Source organism: Vulpes lagopus, chromosome 5 (assembly GCF_018345385.1).
Source record: "Vulpes lagopus strain Blue_001 chromosome 5, ASM1834538v1, whole genome shotgun sequence".
In the NCBI taxonomy this organism is placed as follows: Eukaryota; Metazoa; Chordata; class Mammalia; order Carnivora; family Canidae; genus Vulpes; species Vulpes lagopus.
In genome coordinates, this window is record NC_054828.1 from 122,192,783 (window position 1) to 122,210,606 (window position 17,824).

General features: G+C 48.3%; 1 pseudogene; it reads left to right on the forward strand.

Moving 5' to 3' along the window:
• The window catches only part of LOC121491893, a 46,833-nt pseudogene extending 31,019 nt beyond the window's left edge, over window positions 1–15,814 (forward strand).
• The last annotated feature ends 2,010 nt before the right edge of the window (window positions 15,815–17,824 follow it).

A 17,824-nucleotide genomic window follows, 5' to 3' on the forward strand; every position in this document is an offset into this window, starting at 1 on the left:
GCTTTTCTCCCAGTTGCTTCAGGGAGAACCCCTTGTCCTATCCCATCCTCTTGGAGTAGAGCCCTCACCCAACAGAGCCATTATTGAATGTCTCTGGCAATTTGCTGAGAGGAGGGAAGGGTATAATTGAAACACTTCCTTAGAGGGTCATCTACATAGTTATGGTAGGTTTACTTGGGGGGTTGACAAGAAAGAGAGATTATGAGGAGGCTGGATACCCTCTTCATCCCTTCCGCCATCACTGACCCATCTGCCCTAATCGTTAGACTTTACTCACAGCCTCAACTCCAAATTGGCAGACTTATCCATGGTTCCTCCAACAAGAGTGATAGGAAAAAAGACAACTAATATTTATCGAGTCCTAAGAAAAGAACCTACTGGCACTCTTCTGGGCACTTGCATATTTGAGTATCTAAAGACTCAGGTCCTGTGTCAGCCTTGTTGAACTGGAACAACATTTCCCAGAATTCCCTTCCGTACACTTTTCAGACTCAGAGTTGCCTACAGGACATTTTTGGGAGATGTGGATGGTGGATGTTACGTTCTGAAGATAGTGGGGCCAGACATTGCTCTTGCCCTCATGTATTGTCACTGATCTGAGCATTCACCCCGTTGGCCTAGGGTGGCAGCAGCCACAGCGGCTCCTGCTCTTGCAGAGTCTCCAAATCCTGGGCCACAAGTACACACAGCTGTGTGATGATGATGCCAACTTACCCCACAGGTAACCCGCATCACGAAGGAAGGACCAGAGAGGATCAGATGCAGGCCCCACTTTCCTAGTTGGTCCCAGTCTGAACTTTCTCCTATTTCATGTCCAGGCCTCCTGGCCCTGCTTAACCAGCTCCCACAGTTATATATATTCTAATTGCTACTTTTCTTAATCCTTATTTTATATCACTTACTATATGGTTCTGCTCTCTCTCTCTCTCTCTCTCTCTCTCTCTTTTTTTTAATGGCTCTGCTCTTTTAGGGAACTCCTAACTGATACAGTCAATGGTACAATTGTTAAGAAAGTGGTTTCTGGAACCACACATCCTGAGTTCAAATCCTGGCTGCACTATGTCACCTGCTAGCTGTTGACCTTTGATCTGACCACAATGCATCTCAGTTTCATCATCTGTAAAATGGTAGTAATTTACCTTATAAGGTGGTCGTGAGGTTTACATAATTTAATAATGTGTAAGCTCCCTAGTATGTACCACCTCAGTGAGCACTTATTCCTGTCTTAGATGATCCTTAAAAACCCATACTGAGGGGCACCTGGATGGCTCAGTGGTTGAGCATCTGCCTTTGGCTCAGGTCATGATCCCAGGATCCTGGGATGCATCCTGCATCAGGCTCCCTGCATGGAGCCTGCTTCTTCCTCTGCCTGTCTCTCTGCCTCTCTCTCTCTGTGTCTCTCATGAATGAATACATAAATAAATAGATGGATAAAATTTTTTTAAAAACCCATACTGAGATAGGTATATTGTATTCATAGTTCAGGGAAGGGAAACTCAGCAAATTTCAGTGACTTACCCAGGGTCACTTGGATGGGAAATGAAAGAACCAGGGTTCGATCCTAGAGCATTTTGTTTCCCAACCATTCTAGACAGAGGAAGGTTCACGCTTCCGTCTCTTAACTCTAATCCTTATGGGAAGGTGTCTCTTTGGGAAGCTGCCAAGCCTCTTGTTTCATAAGGACTCTTCATCATTTTAATCAAGAATGGAAATATTCACCAACCCAGGATCCTTTGCACAGATTCAAAGACCTTGGAGAAGAGATAATTTCCCCCTTCAATCCTGAATCCTTTTCTGAACACAGTACAACTTTACTCATGACTAATTTAGAATTTTAATTAATCCACATGCATTTATTCAGCTCTATTGTCTGTCCAACGTGGTGCTAAATGCTATGGGAGAAACAGGCAATGGTGATGTAGTGGGAACTAGGCTTGAACTTGGAAGGTACACACGTGCCTATTCACGGGGCAGTTGGCTCTCTGTAGAAGAGTCATAATGAGACCTATTTGTGTATTAGTTATTGCAGTGGATTTAATGGTGGCTCCATTCACCCTGTGAATGTGAACTTATTTAGAAAAAGGGTCTGTGCAGAGGTCATTAAATTAAGGATCTTAATATGAGGACATCACTCTGGGTTATCTGGGTGCACCCTAAGTTCGATGACAAATGTCCTTAAGAGACAGAAGAGGAAAAGGCACAGATGACACAGATTCAAGAGGAGGAGAAATCCATAGAACATGAGGGAGAGATCAGAAGCCAAAGAACACCCAGAGCCACCAGAAACTGGAAGAGAAAAGGAAAGACTCTTCCCTAGAGTCTTCAGAGAGGCTTGACCCTGCTGACCCCTTGATTTCAGGCTGCTGGATTTTAGAGCCGCAAAAGAGTACCTTTCTGTTGCTTAAAGTCACCAAATTTGTGGTAATATTTTCTGTCAGTCTTAGGAAACAAATACAATTATCTACTGCTATGTAACAAACTACCACAAACTTAGCAGGTTAAAATTTTTTAGAGTTTTGTAGATCAGAAGCTCAGATGCAGCCTGACTGGGTTCCCTTCTTGGGTTCTCGCGAGGCCATAATCAAGGTGTCATCTGGCTGTGCTCTCAGCTGGAGCCTGGAGTCTTCTTTTGAAATGATTGTTAGCAGAATTCTGTTTCTTGTGGTTGTCCGACTGAGGTCCCCATTCCCTTGCTTGCTGTCAGTCGTGGAGGCCACTTGTGGCTCCTGCCACATGGTCTCCTCCATTTTCAAAGCCAGTACAGTGAATCTTCCTCCTGTCAAATCCTTCTCATGCTTCAAATCTGACATGCCCTGTCACTCACTTCTAGACCCAAATGTGAAAAGCTCCTGTGATTCAAACAGCTTCACCCCAAATCATCACCCTTTCTTAAAATCAATTGTGCCATATAACATATGGCAGATGTGCCATACCATAACCTAGTCATGGGATTAATATCCATCATAGTCATAGTCCTGTGGATTATGCTAAGTGCACTGGGGACAGGAATTCAGGGGGCTTAGAATTCTGACTACCAAGATAGGTATCAAGATTAAAAGTGATAATGGTTGTGAAATCTTCTATATAATGACACTGAACAAACATGAAAGATTGGTACTATTTAAAACTCTACACTTATTTTAAAGAAGAAGAAGAACATTGATAGGACATGGACTCAATTGTCTGGAAGAGACATGAGAGAACAGATGGAAGGAAGGCCTGGCTCAGAGTGCCAAAGAGGTAATGGAGATGGACCAAAATGAGGACAAAAGTCAATGCCAGGTGCTGAATGTATCAACTCAATCCTCCTGACAGTCCTCATGAGGGACTATTAGTATAAAATCCACTTTGTAAGTGAAAAAAAGAATGAGTGCAAGGAAATTAAATAACTTACCCAAAGCAACACACACCTAAGAAGCAATAAAACTAGGAGTGAACCCCAAAGGGTCTAGCTCCAGAGAGCCTGCTGCATCTGCCTTTCGCTAAGGGGGACACTGGGTAGAGGTGGAAGTGCTGGGTGGGACATACCTGCCAGGCACACAAGGAACTGAGTCTCAAAGGGAGTTAAGAGGACAAAGTGATGAGTGAGAGTCACAAGAAATGGGGACAATGCCAGCTGAAGGGTTCAACGTCACATAGGCAGAAATGCCTACAGGTGGCATTATGTATTCGTAGGGTTGAGAAAAAGCTGGTACAGCCTATCTGGGATGAAGTTATTTTTATAACTACCGCCAATCAGTTCTGTGGCCATACGTATCCTCTGAAACCAATCCGGGGTTAAGTCAGCTTCATTTCTGGGGCACAGAAACATTCAGGAATCATGAACATCAAGTTTATGTTGGGAACTGGTGTCATTATAGCTTCCCAGTGCCCTTACACAACAATCAAAACCCCTAAGAATGAGAATATTGTGGCAGATGGTGTTTTCTGAAGGTGATCACAACGGCACATCCCATTCCTCATGTTCTTCTTACAATGTGACTTTGGGACTTAGTTCCTGCTCTTGAGTTTCTGCTTGACAGACAGAAATTGGTGGCCTCTGATTATAGTTCCTTGGGATGTTCTTGAAACCCAGCCACCTGCTGCGAGGAAGCTCACTGGCCCCATAGAGAGGCCCAGATAGAAAGTAAGCCACCATCAGCACCAACTTGTAATGTATGACCAAGTCCTCTTGAGGTGGATTCTCCGGACCCAGGCGAATCACCCCTCTTGATGCCACATGGCACAGAGATTACCTGTCTCTGCTAAGAACTGTCCAGAATACAGACATGTGAGTAAAATTAGTGATTAGTAATCACTGGTTGGTGATTACTGACTGGTTGGTTGGTTGGGGCGATTATGCTGCAATAGATAATGAAAACAGATACTTGTACCTGGAAGCAGGATGTTATCATGATAAAACCCCAAAATGTATGACACCTGCTTTCAGACCAAGCAGCAAATACAAGGCCTCAAGATGAACATTAGTGAAAGACTTAAAGGGCCTTTAAGAAGCCTGTCAATGAGGGCTTTGGGAAAGTCTGAAAATGCCCCTGAAATGAGGGGCACCCGGGTGGCTCAGTCGGTTAAGCATCTGCCTTCAGCTGCGATCATGATTTCAGGGTTCTAGGTTCGAGCCCTGTGTTGGGCTCCTGCTCAGCAAGAAGTCTGCTTCTCTCTCTCCCTCTGCCCCTCCCCCTGCTTGTGTTCTCTCTCTTGTTCACTCCGATAATAAATAACTAAAGTCTTTCAAAAAAATTACAAGAATTTTAAAATAATGCAGATCATTGTTATAGAATGTTATAGAAAGTTTGGCAACGGTGCAGCCTGCAGCAAAATGGACAACAGGAAGGCGCCTAATGATCTCGATGGGCTAGCTAAGATTTCCGGGCAGAATATTGAGAGCACCGCTTGGCTTCTTCCCCCTAGTTCTGATGCAATGGCGAAGAGAGGCACGAGCTGAAGGAGCCAGGGCTTGCTCGCTCCAAAAATCAAACTGTTTTTCATTCTCAAGGCTTTCCAGATGGGAAACCATTCTCCCTTAAGAAAGGGGCTCAGGCCACACATAAATCCAGGGTGGGACTATAAGATCCTTGGCTAAGACCTCAGGAAGATGTAAAGTAGTGGCTTGTATAAACTCTCAGACACCACAAAGGTCCTCTCAAGTTCTCAAGGGTTTGCCCAAGTCAAGCTGTTCTTGTTGATGCCACATGGCACAGAGATGACACATCCCCACTGAGCAGTGCCCAAATGATCAATTCGTGAGCACAGTTAATGACTGTGTTGTTTTAAGCCACTGGGTCTTGAAATGGGTGATCATGCAGCAAGAGATAAGCAGGACAGACATGAGCCACTGCCCACCCCCACCCCCGCCCTGTCTCTGCTCAGTTCCATCAACACAATGACCTCTGGGCCCAGAGCAAGAGCTCAGAGTCCTGTCTCAGGCCCTGCAGAATCTGCAATGGACAAGCATCTGCTTGGATCTGGAAAACAGCAAAATCTCCTCTTATTTTGTGGCCTTTCTGAATCCAAGAGCCCGAACTTTTCCTAGAGAGATACAGTGTATTGATTAGGATCAGGATTGGCCTCTGGGGCTCCAGCCTAAGGAAAGATGCAGGACGACGGCAGGAGGGGCAGAGAATGAGCTGGGATCAGATTGGGGCAGGAAATGCCTTGACCTGAGGAGGCAGTTGGGTGTTCCCTCCTGGGATCTTCTCTCTCCTTTCCTCTGTCTTCCTTTGAGCAGAAATTCCAATGGGGCACCTGTGAATTATCTTTGGCAAAAACTCTTAGAATCCCCCTCCTTCCTGCTAGACCAGGGAACAGGACTATCCCAGGGAGAGGTCAGAGGAGTGGTGCCTATGGTAGCTTTTACCTTCTCCCACTGCACCCCCTCCCCAATTTATGGTTGAACAGCTACTGACGGGGGCCTCCCCCATGCTAGGTGCAGGGATGCATATAAATCAGATGCATTTCCCACCCTTGGGAAGCCATCTGTCCAGTGGAGGAAGCAGGCAGAGACACAGACAAACACAGGAGGATCTCTGGGGTCTCCACGAGGCACATACAGGGGCCAGAAGAGGCCCGAGAAGGGGGTGATGAGCACCTGGGGACTTGGAGGTAACTATGTGGATAGGGCTTTGAGAAGCCACCACAGATGAACAGGTCAGCATCTCAGTGACAACCTCTTCCCTCCCCTATACTCAGAGCTGGAACCTCAGCCCATCAAGAACTGGAACTATTGCCAGCACCATCCAGGCTGAGCTCCTGGGCTGTCGTTAAAGCTGTCCCTTACACCTGGAGAGCTTTTCCCCACCTTCCCTGATCCATTTGGTTCTTATCCTCTGAGGTACACACAGGTAAGGATACCAAGGCCCAGACCGTCTAAGGGATTTACCTCATATCCACATTGAGGGATGCAATGTATCAATAAAGGGCCATAATATAAGTGGAGAAAACAGAACCTTTTTAAAGCTTACATCCTCCATCCTTCGGAGAATTATTAATACAAAAAGATAATGTAGCAGGAAATAGTAAAAATACGAAACCAGCAAAGAGCTCATCTCGCAGGTGCTCAGAGGACTTCAGTTGTGTCTAAAATGCTCTACTTCTTTTTAAAACATGAAGCGAATATGCCACAGCGTTTGGATTTGAGAGTCACTTACTGAATAAATATTTGTTATTCTCTGTGCTCTTCATAATGTATAAATGCTTTCATCATATTTTTTGATAAGACAATTTTATAAACCCTAAGGAGGCAGATCTAATATATTTCATGTTCAAATGATTTAATTCCGACATCACAGCGCAGATAACAAAGGTGGTTTCTTAGTGTTTGGTTCACTGACAAGTAATCTCAGGAAATCAGAGTATAAACAATCATATATACATAATATATAGATACCATAAATATACAGTCTCTCTCTGCCCCATCCTACATGCTACGTTATTTTTCACATTTTTGCTTCTGGTCCTGGTTCACATGGAAGCAACATTTTTCATGAATTCCATCACAGCACATATTTCAGTTTGAATTCTATTTGCACGTACCTCTGTCATTAGCACTTTTGGTCTGAGGACTATGATCTGAATAATCCTCACAATTATTCTTCTCAATAGCTACGGTACACCGTCATGTATTAAGCACTTCTCCTCTTACCGCCCTCCTCAATCATTTCCAGCTTTTGGCTCTTTTGGGCCCACTTTCATAAATGTCTTTAGGAATACAATTTTTTATTTGCTTTGAAACCTGTATTTTTATATACTGTACGAAGTATATGCAATCATACTATTCCCCCGTTGATATTATAATAATTATAGTGCACAAGTGTGTGTTTTACCTCATTCTACCCATATTGGACACTTTCATATATTTATTGTTGACCTACGGATTTTCTTCCACCTTTAGTAGATCTATTTGGACCACCTTCCACATCTAGAAGACTTAGGGTTCCAACAGACATTTCAGGAGCTCAGGTACCCAGACGTGAACAAAGGGATTTCATAATGTGTGCACTAACACTGAAAAAAAGAGTCAGTACTTTGCTGTTTCTACCACCTTGGGTTCGTTAGTCCCCAGAGTGAAATGTTATGACAGCCCATCCTGGTAGGCCGTGCAGTGTTCTTGCTCTGGGCGGGGTGGGTAAGGGCAGGGCGAGCTAAGAGTAGGGAACAGGTGAAGGTGAAGAGTGATGGGAAGGCTGTCAGGTTGGGAGGGAAGAAGCCACTGAGACCTTCCCCATTACCACCAGGTGAGCCCCCCTGGCAGGAGCATAATTTTACTCAGAGGGAAGCTGCAGGATCCTTGTTTTGTCCCTTGAGGGAGACTGAAACCCACGGGGGGAGTAAGAATAAACCCTCTCATAGGCAGAACATTCTAAAACATGTCTCCCTGGTACTGGAAGGAGTTTAGGCCCATCACTCTCCTTGCAATACCTATCCCCAGATCCTCAAACTCATTTTAAATGAGTTTAATGACCTGAGCCTTGGTTTTCAAAGAGTAATGAGGAAAATTCTCACCTGCTCTAAATTTCTCTGACTAAAAGTCTTCCACAGGGATGGGCTCTGGAATTTCTGCGACTTCAGAGTTAGGCAGGGATCTTATAATTCTGCCCCAACTTTTCAGCTCAGGGATAATGGCAGTGCTGATGGGTGGGATATGGTCACAGTGGTCCTCAGACTAGAATATGTCTGAGGCTTGGGGGCACTGATCTAAGACCTTTGGGTCCAAGTTCAAGTTCACACTCAAGTCTCAGCTCGTTAAGGTTAGGGTTAAATGACCTCCCTGCGTTGGGCTATATCTTCTCCATGAGAAAAATGTGGCTGGTAAGCACTGCCTTGACTTCTTCCCCATGCTACTGGGAGGCTCAAGAGGTCATGGGTGGGACGTGCTTTAGCTACAAAGGGATGCATATATGTAAGGGATGGTGATGATGAAGTCTCTGTATTCGGGCAGAAAACCAAAACACTAATGCCTTTTATTAGAATGAAAATAATTAAAGGAATAAACTAGGATTTTTGACAAGCCTTACGTCTGAAAAGAAATTTTAAGACAAGGGTCCTAAATGACATACCTTCCCAACCCCCTCCAGCTTGGCATGCAGTAGCTCTAAGGTCCAACAGCCACTAGCAGCCCCAGGAGCCAATAGTAGGGCTACAGGTGGGTTTGCAGTCACAACTATTCTCTACTGTAGAGTCCATTTTTAGGAACCAAGCAAGTGGATATGTTTATTTTTTATTATTTTTAAAAGGATTTATTTATTTATTTATTTATTTATTTATTTATTTATTTAAGACATACAGAGAGAAGCAGAGACATAGGCAGAGGGAGAAGCAGGCTCTTTGCAGGGAGCCCGTTGAGGGACTTGATCCCTGGACCAGGATCATGGCCTGAGCCTAAGGCAGATGCTCAACCACTGAGCCACCCAGGCATCCCTCAAATGGATATTTTTATACTACTACCTCATAAGACTAATAGATAAATGTCTGTTTTTCTTCCTTTCTCCTCATCCTCCACCACCACCCCTGCTGAATCGTGGAGAAGGAGAGGTATACTGTGGCCAGGAAAGTGGGAAGAAGATGGAGAGAAACAGTCCAAAGTTGAGCCCAGGGCCAGAGGAAGCCACAAAGGACCCCAAGAGGTCAACACAGCTTGGGTTTGAAGTATATTAACTTCAATTCAACAAACGTGTATTGAGGTCCCGTGGAAGACATGAAGCGTGATCTGATGGGAGCTCCTCCAAGAGCTCCCTCTCTGGTGGAAAACACGAGAAAATGAATTACTGCATTACTATGTTATACTTGCTTTAGACCAGCAAGGAGTTCTAGGGAAGCTGCAGGTGATTCTTGATTGTTTGGAGCTGGTATGGAGCATTATCAGAAAACCACTGAGACGAGGTAATATTTGTGCCCAGTTTTGAACAATGAAGCAGCATAGGCCAGTGACATAAGTGACAGTAGAAGTATTCCAGACAAAGTAAGCAATAAGAGCGAAGGCCGGGAAGCCTAGACTGGTGTGGAATGCTTAGGTGAGAACCCATGAAATATGTGTGGTGTGTGTGGGGCTAAAGGTGAAGGGTATGTAAGTTAGGAAGGGTTACATTTTGCTGCAGAGACAAACATCCCCAAATCTCAGTTGTTTATAACATCAAGGATTGGACAGGCTACATGTCCATCATGGTCGCGATGGTCCTCCATGTCACCTTCGCTCCAGGCCCCTGGCTGATAAAACAGCCACTGTCTAGAACAGCTTGTCCCATATAGTGGGCATTGTCCCCAGGAGGCTGCATAAGCTTTTAATAGATGCACGTGCCTAGTGGCTACCCTAACAGACAGCACAAATATTACAGAATATTTCCATCATTCCAGAAAATTCTACTGCGAGGCTTGGTCTAAGAACTGGGGTCCGCAAACTATGGCCCACGGGCCAAATCAAATCTGCACTTGTTTCTGTAAATAAAGTTTTATTAGAGTTCAGCTACACTCATCCATTTCTGTGTTATCTACGACTGCTCTCACATGACAGCGGTAGAGCTGGGAAGCTGCAACAGAGAGCGCGCAAGGTTGAACATGTTACAGAAAACGTGTTGCCGCCTGCTTTGGGCCATTGCCTCAGCTGTCGTGGGAGAAGGGAAAAGAGGGACCAGCTGCTTACCCCTGCTCGGAATGCGTAGCCAAAACTAGTTGTTTGCCCCCAGCCAACCCCACGGGCGTCAGGAAGTGTAATATTTGCCATTTGCCCAGAAGGAGAGGAGACTGGAAGCACTTGGCACGCTGTGACAACCACGGGGGACGTGGCCGGACACAGCACCATGGTGAACCGAGTCTAGAGGACCCAGAGGTTTGAATGTCACACTGAGAGGGTGAGACATTATCAGAGCTTCTTGGTGAGGAAAGGGATGTGTCTGTGACGTCTATTGGCACCAGAGGCTGCTGTGACATTGATGACAGTGACCGATACTGGTAGAAAGGAAACCAGGGGAGAAATGGGGAGACGCGCTCAAGAGAAGCATGATACGGCTCCAGCTCCAGAAGCTCTCCCAGGCCTGGACTCTTCCCCAGGATCCACAGTCCTGCCCTCACCAGGGAGCAGCCCACCTCCAAGGCAGAGACTAAGGACAGCCAACCGATTCAGGCACTTATTCTCGAAGGCCTTTGAACATAGTCACACACTGAACCCTCCCAACAAACCCACGAGATGGGTACTGTTGTATCTCCATTTTCCAAAAGAGGAAACTGAGGCCGGGTGGGATAAATTACCTGCCCAAGGTCACACAGCGAGTGAGCGGTGGAGCAAGGATTCAAGCCCACGCATCCGGCCACACTGGGCTCCTGCGCTCAGAGCCGAGTCCACCTGCAGCCAGCGCGGCCCATGGATCACCGGACTGGCGGTCCTTCGTGTCCCCTGCTCCGGCTCCACGGACGCTGTAGAAAAATACCCAAATTTATGGATTATGTGCACTGTTGCCTTTTACTCTCCAAAACACATTAAGTGATTTTGTCTGGAAATGTTTTACAAGCCCCAATTATGCCTCCTACATTCCCTCCCCGGTCCAGCCCAGGTCCCCAGCCAGGACTGTAAAAGAGCCTTTTCTTCTTTCTAAAGCCTCTTAACTCTCTGCCCCCAGAGAGGGCTGGTTCTCCCCGAGTCTGGGAAAAGCAAAGCTCCCGTTCTGGCCCACGGGGAGATTTTAGACGGACCGTCATGTCTCAGCTCTGCTCTCCCTCTTTTCACGAGACTCTTTAATTAGGTTCAGAAACATGTTTATGATCCTGAGAACCAGCCCGTGTTATATTAGGCAAGTTCAAAGCCCCATTTCCCTCAGCAACTCTCAGAACATTTCAGTCAACTCAGAGGCCTGGCTCCCAGCCAGCTCTGAACAAAATCAGACTGTGGCCAAACTGCGCCTCCGGCACCCCTGCTCTGGGCAGCTTTGGGGAGACTGGTGGGCTTCTGGCTTGGACAGAGCTGGGTTTTCACACCCACCCCTCTCCACCAGCTGAATGACCTCGAGCACATGGACCGTGGCATTCTAATTTGGGGAATACGTGCATTTGGAATTTAGAATGGGAGTAACGGTGGCTGTGAAGATCACGAACCTGGAACGACATTTAAGGTTGGTGATCCTCCCTCTTCCTCGCGGGGCCTGTTCCTGACCCCGCTGGGGGCCCGAAGGGGCCATGCTCTCAGGGCAGGCAGGCCACCATCGTGCATGGGAGCCCGGATCTTTGTCCCTCCCAGAAGATGCTCCCCACTCCCTATGAGGACTTCAGCTTCTAACAGGGGCCTGGGCTCCAGGTGGCATGAAAACTAACCAGGAAAAAAATGTGTTTCTGTAGCTGGGGAGCAAGCCACGGAAGCAAAATGACAAAGCTGCATAGACTTCCCAGACACAGGCCCATCTCATCCTCACTGCTCAGAAAAATGGGTGTGGTTCTTATTTCCATTTCACACACGACGTCCGCTTTCCAAGAGCGGCCTCATTGAGATAGGATCCACGTCCCATACAAGTCACCCACTTACAGCGTACGATTCAGTGGCTTTTACTGAAGTCCCAGAGTTGTGCGACCATCACTGCAGTCTGTTGTTGATTGTTTTCATCACCCCGAAAAGAAGCCATACCCCCTGACACTCACTTCCCCAGCTCCCCGCAACCACCCCCAGCGCCCAGCCTAGACAGCCACTCATCTACTTTCTGCCTCCGTGGATTTGCCTATTCTGGACATTTCCTATCAATGGCAACACGCAATACGTGGTCTTTCGTGTCTGGTTTCCTTCACTTCACATAGTGGGTTCCAAGTCCACCCACACAGCAGCACGTCCAGCTCCCTCACCCCTCCTGCCCCTTGCTTCCCCGGCCCCCCTGCCTTGCTCCGGTGGGGCTGCAGCCTGTGGCCACTGGCCCACCTCTTTGTGAAGGCTTCCCAAACACCAGGCGCCCCTCCCTCTGGAATGCTGAGCAGGCCACCTGGGGGAGGGGGTGCACAGCCCCCCAGCCCACTGCCTCCTGCCCCAGGAAATACATTGCTCAGTTCTTTCCACAATTTGAAAGGTTTTAAGACAAACTGGCCTGCTGTTGACAGCACTAATTCCTTTCTTCCTCTCCATTGCTCCTGTCTCTTCTCTCTCTCTCTCTCTCTCTTTTTTTTTTCCAAAAGGAATTTTTTTTTTTTTTTGATGTTGTGTGTATGGGTTTTTTCTCTGCCTCCAGCTGTCACTTTGGTATGGGGATTGATGTTAAGTAGCACTTACTGGCTCTCGCTCTATTCCAATTGCTTTATATACAGTACGTCATGCACCCTCCATGGGGCAGGCCTCATCATCCCCATTTTATAACTGGAAGCATTAAGGCTCAGAGACACACTGGGATTTCTCAAGACCTCCCCAGGACTGGATCCTTATCTGTCTTGCTCATCCTGCCTCCCCAGGGACCAAAGTCTGTGGCTGGCTCGTGGAAGTTCCAACAATTTCTCCCGATGCTTTCAACGTGATCAGATTCACTGCAGACCTGCTGGAACAGTCTTCACTGTGCATGTGCATGGTTGCTCAGAGAAGGTCAACACAAAGGTCTTCCTGACCTCTGTAAGGAAGAGGCCACCGAAGTGGCTTTACTAGTTAGTGCAAGTGCAGAGGGAAGTGTTTAAAGATCTGTTTGCCAGCACTTTGTTATAATCATCAGTGAAATAAGCCATGATATTCTCATTATTCACCTCTCTGTGCTCTTCCTCTGGTTCCAAAACCCTTTTTGGAGGCTACTACCTAGAGGATCATTTCCAAGCTTCCTCCCTGTGGCACAAAAGGCGTTTCTTGATTAGTGAGGGGATGACCTTCTCTGACACAGGGCCCCTGGGATGCCCAGCTCAACCCTTTAGTTTCCATCTCTCGAAATCTTTCAAAACAATGATGTCAAGTGAAACTATTTCTCAAGCAAGCTGAAGCACAGTGGAAGAACTGGACGATAAGATGCAGGGAAGGAGGCACGGGGGACATGGCTCCTTACCACCAGACAGACACTGAGGTTGTATCCTGGTGCCCTGGGGGGCTGTGGAGAGATTGCAAGTTGTCCAGTGCATGATCAGATCTGTGTGCTAGGTCAGAAAGAATGGACTTGGAGGGAAATACACTTGTAGGGGAGTACAGAGGAGGTGACTAAGCCAGGCCTCACTGGCAGCCTCCCCTCTACCAATGAAGTAGCTGATAAGAGGCTGCTAGAGAGGCTGAAGGACACGAAGCAGGTAGAGAACGAGGGTGTGGGTCAACAAGATGGCAGCATAGTGAATACAATCAAGTCCCGGGGAGCCTAGGTAGTGGGAGCCATGAGAGGCTGTCTACTGGGCTGTGGGCTTGCCCTGAGGGTAGTTCCCAGCAACCCAGGAAGCCAACAGAGACAAAGTGTGTGGGGTGAGGGCGAAAGGATGGCCCCAAAACAGACTGGCAAGTGAACTGGTCCAAGAAGCAAGGGGGAGCCTGGGAGGAAGAGAAGAGGGTGACTTGCATGAGTAGCTATTGCCGTGTAATAAGTCACATCAAAGTTTCGTGGCCACGGTCCTTTCATGTCTCTCATGGTTTCCAGGAGTTTGAGTTCTAGAGTGGTCAGACTGGGGAGCCCTCTCATGAGGTTATGGTCAGATGCCAGCTGGAGCTGCTGTCATAAGGGACTGGGAGACCCTGCGAGAGCCCCTCCCCCACATGCCCGGTGATTTGGTCACAGGCCTCAGCCAGCCTGCATGCAGGCCCTCCACCAGGCCCCCTTCACCAGGCCTCTTGAGTGTCCTCATGGCCTGGCACCAGCCTTCCTCAAGTAAATGATTCCAGAGACCACAGCAGAGCCTGCGATGCTTGCATGACCTCAGCTCAGAGGTCACACACCATCACTTCCACCATATTCTACTGATCAGAGGGGGCCAGTGAATAGTGAGAAGCAAAGATCGTTGGGGCCACCTTGGAAGCTAGCTTCTACCAAGTGCACTTATTAAGCCTCTACTGTGTGCTGTGAAAGGTAACCACTATGGCTTAAGCATCTATATTATTGTTACCTCGTTACTCCTCCCAGGAGTATTGTTATCTCGTTACTCTGTAAGCAATGAGACAACTGAGGCCCAGAGCTGTTAGGCAACTTGCGCAAGGTCACACAGCCAGTAAAGGAATGAGCTGTGATTCAAGCCCGCAGATCCTTGACTTCAAAGCCAGCATGCTTGCCGCTCCACTGGGGCCCCTTAACAGATCCTCTCCATCCGTAAAGACGGTGCTCCAGCCTCCCAGGCTGAATGGGCCTCAGAACTAGATCTCCGGTGGGAGAGAGCATCTCAGGGATTCTTCTCGGGAGCTGAGACCCCAGAAGACTGAGGCCTCCCCAGCCCACAGGCCAAGCCAGCCACGAGGAGACCAGGGAAAGCATTGAGTCATGTGTTTATACCATTTCCAGTCCTACCTGTGTTTTCCTCTTCCTGTATACAACTCCCAGCACACTATTCCGGACTCTCATCCCTCAGGAACTTCCGGTTTCAGAGCCAGAGTCTCCAGCCAGGCCAAGGAGGAAGGATGGGGGCCTCAGGGGCCTTGGGGAGCCGGAGCCCACACTTTGGTGAAACCTTCCTTTCCAGAGGGGCCTGGAAATCCCCATTTCCTACTGCATCCCCGGTAAGCTCCTCTGCAGGCCTTCCGCTGCGCCTGGACGTGCTCCGGGCTGCCGCTCCCTCTGTTCCCCAGAGCTGCCCCCCAGCTCAGTCCCGGGGGGAGCAGCGGAGAGACACGTGGGCCACAGTCAGATCCATGGGGTCAAGTCGCAACTCTGCCACTTACCAGCTACAAGTTAGTCAAATTAACCTCTCCAAGCCTCTGTTGAGTTCTGTTTAGAAAGAGTGGGCTTCCCCTCTCACCCCCGGCGCTGCCTGCAGAGGTGGCAGCCGTCTCTCATTCGGCATCGTGACTGCCCTCAGACCTCTGGGGAAGCCCAAGATCTTTAAAATGGGACCAGGAAGTTCATCCGGCACCAGTCAGAACCGATGTGTCAAAATGAAGCACAACTGGCGGGAACCCAGAGGCATTGATGATAGGGTGTGCGGAAGTTTCAAGGGCCCGATCTTGATGCCCAACATTGGTTACATGCGCCATGAGAAGACAAAGCCCATGCTGCCCAGTGGCTTCCAGAAGCTCCTCACCCACAATGACAAGGAGCTGAAAGTACTGCTGATGTGCAAAAACAAGTCTCGCTGTGCGGAGATGGCTCACAATGTCTTCTCCAAGAACTGCAGGACCTCTGCGGGAAGAGCAGCCCAGCTGGCCATCGAGGTCACCAATCCCAATGCCTCGCTGCGCAGCGAAGAAAATGAATAGACACACAGCTGATGTGCATATGGTGTTTGTGTTAATAAAATCATAGAGCTACAAAAAAAAAATACTAGTGAGCCATTTCGGGGTAAAAATACTCTGCTATTTGCAATGCATGGAAAGGGGTCTGATATCTCGGCCCACCTCCTCCCCCAAGCAAGAATTACCTGGATTGGTTTAAAGATCAGAAGCGGTGCGTGGTGCGTATTAAGGCCCTGCTCGTGGTAAGCATACATTGCCTTTCTGTGCTGCCCTCCTTCCACCTTGCACATCTGTCTATCCCTCAGGGCCTCGGGCATCGCTTCCAGCTTCTAGAACACCAGCCTCAGTGCCCTGGAGCTCTTCTAAGACGGGGACACGCTGTAATTCCCGCCACACGCACATTCGTTGTGTCTCTTCCCAGAGATTTGTTCACAGCCACTGGCGCCTTAACAGACTTCACAGGTTTCAGAGTTAGCATTTGGCAAAGAGGTTGTGTGTCATCGGGTGTTCTCATAGGCTCAGGACATCAGATGTTTATTGAGTGAGCGAACAAGTGAGCAGAGACACCTTCAACGCTTCTAGAAGAGCATCTGACGGGCTGGCCTGCCGCTAGCAGTGGGGAGCAGAGCAGAAGCTCGGGCCTGTTGGTGGTCTCTGGTGTTGATGGAGGAGACCCAGCAGAGCCTCACCTCTGCCCTCCCCCTGCCCCCTCCCCTCCCCCTTGCCTATCCCTGTCTCCCCACGCCACATCACACGCGAGCCCCCAGCTGTTTCCTGCGGGGGTGGGGGCCCCCACATCAGTTGACCCCAAGAACAGCACGGCCGAGAGCCCACTCCCCATCTCCCCAGGTAGGTCTGCCTCCCTTGCCCTGCCATGCTCAGAAGAGGGTTACAGTTGCTTTTATATTTTTAAATGACGCCCCGTTCCCACACGCTCCTTCTAAATTGCCGCTTTGACTGGGTGAAGAATTCTTTTCTTTTTTTTTTTTTTTTCCTAGAATGGAATTTGCAACGTGTTTTCTCAGCCCACCCCCACCAGACTGGAGTGAAATGAACTCTGGGCATGCCTGCTTCTTCCAGCAAGCCTCGCCTGATCTAAGGACAGTCATTAACTTGTTATTCTAAGTAATCCTCTGCTGAAAGCTATGAGCCGCCTGTGGTGGACGAGAGCAGGGTTTTTCAGGCACAAAAACATGGGACTTGCCAGCTCACAGGACAGACAGCTTCCCGGGAGGAGGGAAGTGGCACAGAGATTCAGGCTCGCTCCCAGACAGGACAGAAATAGCCCTTACAAATCCAGACCGTTTGGGGTTGGCCGTATTACACACCTCGGTCATTGCCTGGGGGGTATTTCACCAGCCCCCAGATTCACTGACATTTAGGTCACTGTCACCCACAGAGGCTTCCCCGTCTATCATCTCAGATCGACAGATTACACACCCTGCCAAAAATCCTGAAAACTGGCCCAACACCGAGTTAGGGCAGCTTCCTCGAGGCCTTCCTCTCCTGGCTCTCTCCAGCCAGTTCCTTCTCTGGCCACATCCTCCAGCTTATCATCCCCCAATCCTATTAAGCTCCTCGAAGCCTGCTGTTTGTCCCCTGTACCCGAGCAAGCATCCTTCTCCATTTTTCTGATAACGCATTCACCCTGACTCTAGAGGCAGGTCACATCCCTCAGGTAGCTTATGCTATTCCCGAACACCTACCTCCATCCCACCACCTAGCAGGCTGGAGTTACTTGTGTTCATATCTGGTTTTCCCTGATACACACCCCGTTCCCCCATGAACCTGGTTCCTTCATCTCTAATCACCTAGAGTCCGCACCTGGTGGGTCTTGAGCACATGTCTGTTTAAGGGAAGAAAAACTGACTGAATACACGTCTACTGGAGCCGGGCAGTGGGAAAAGACACTGTAACCAAAACAGCAAAAACAGAATGTCATTCCAGGCCTCCAGACCGCAGTGAGCATGAGTGTGTAAGCTTGTAAAAATTCAATAATCCAGGACACCTGGGTGGCTCAGTGGTTGAGCATCT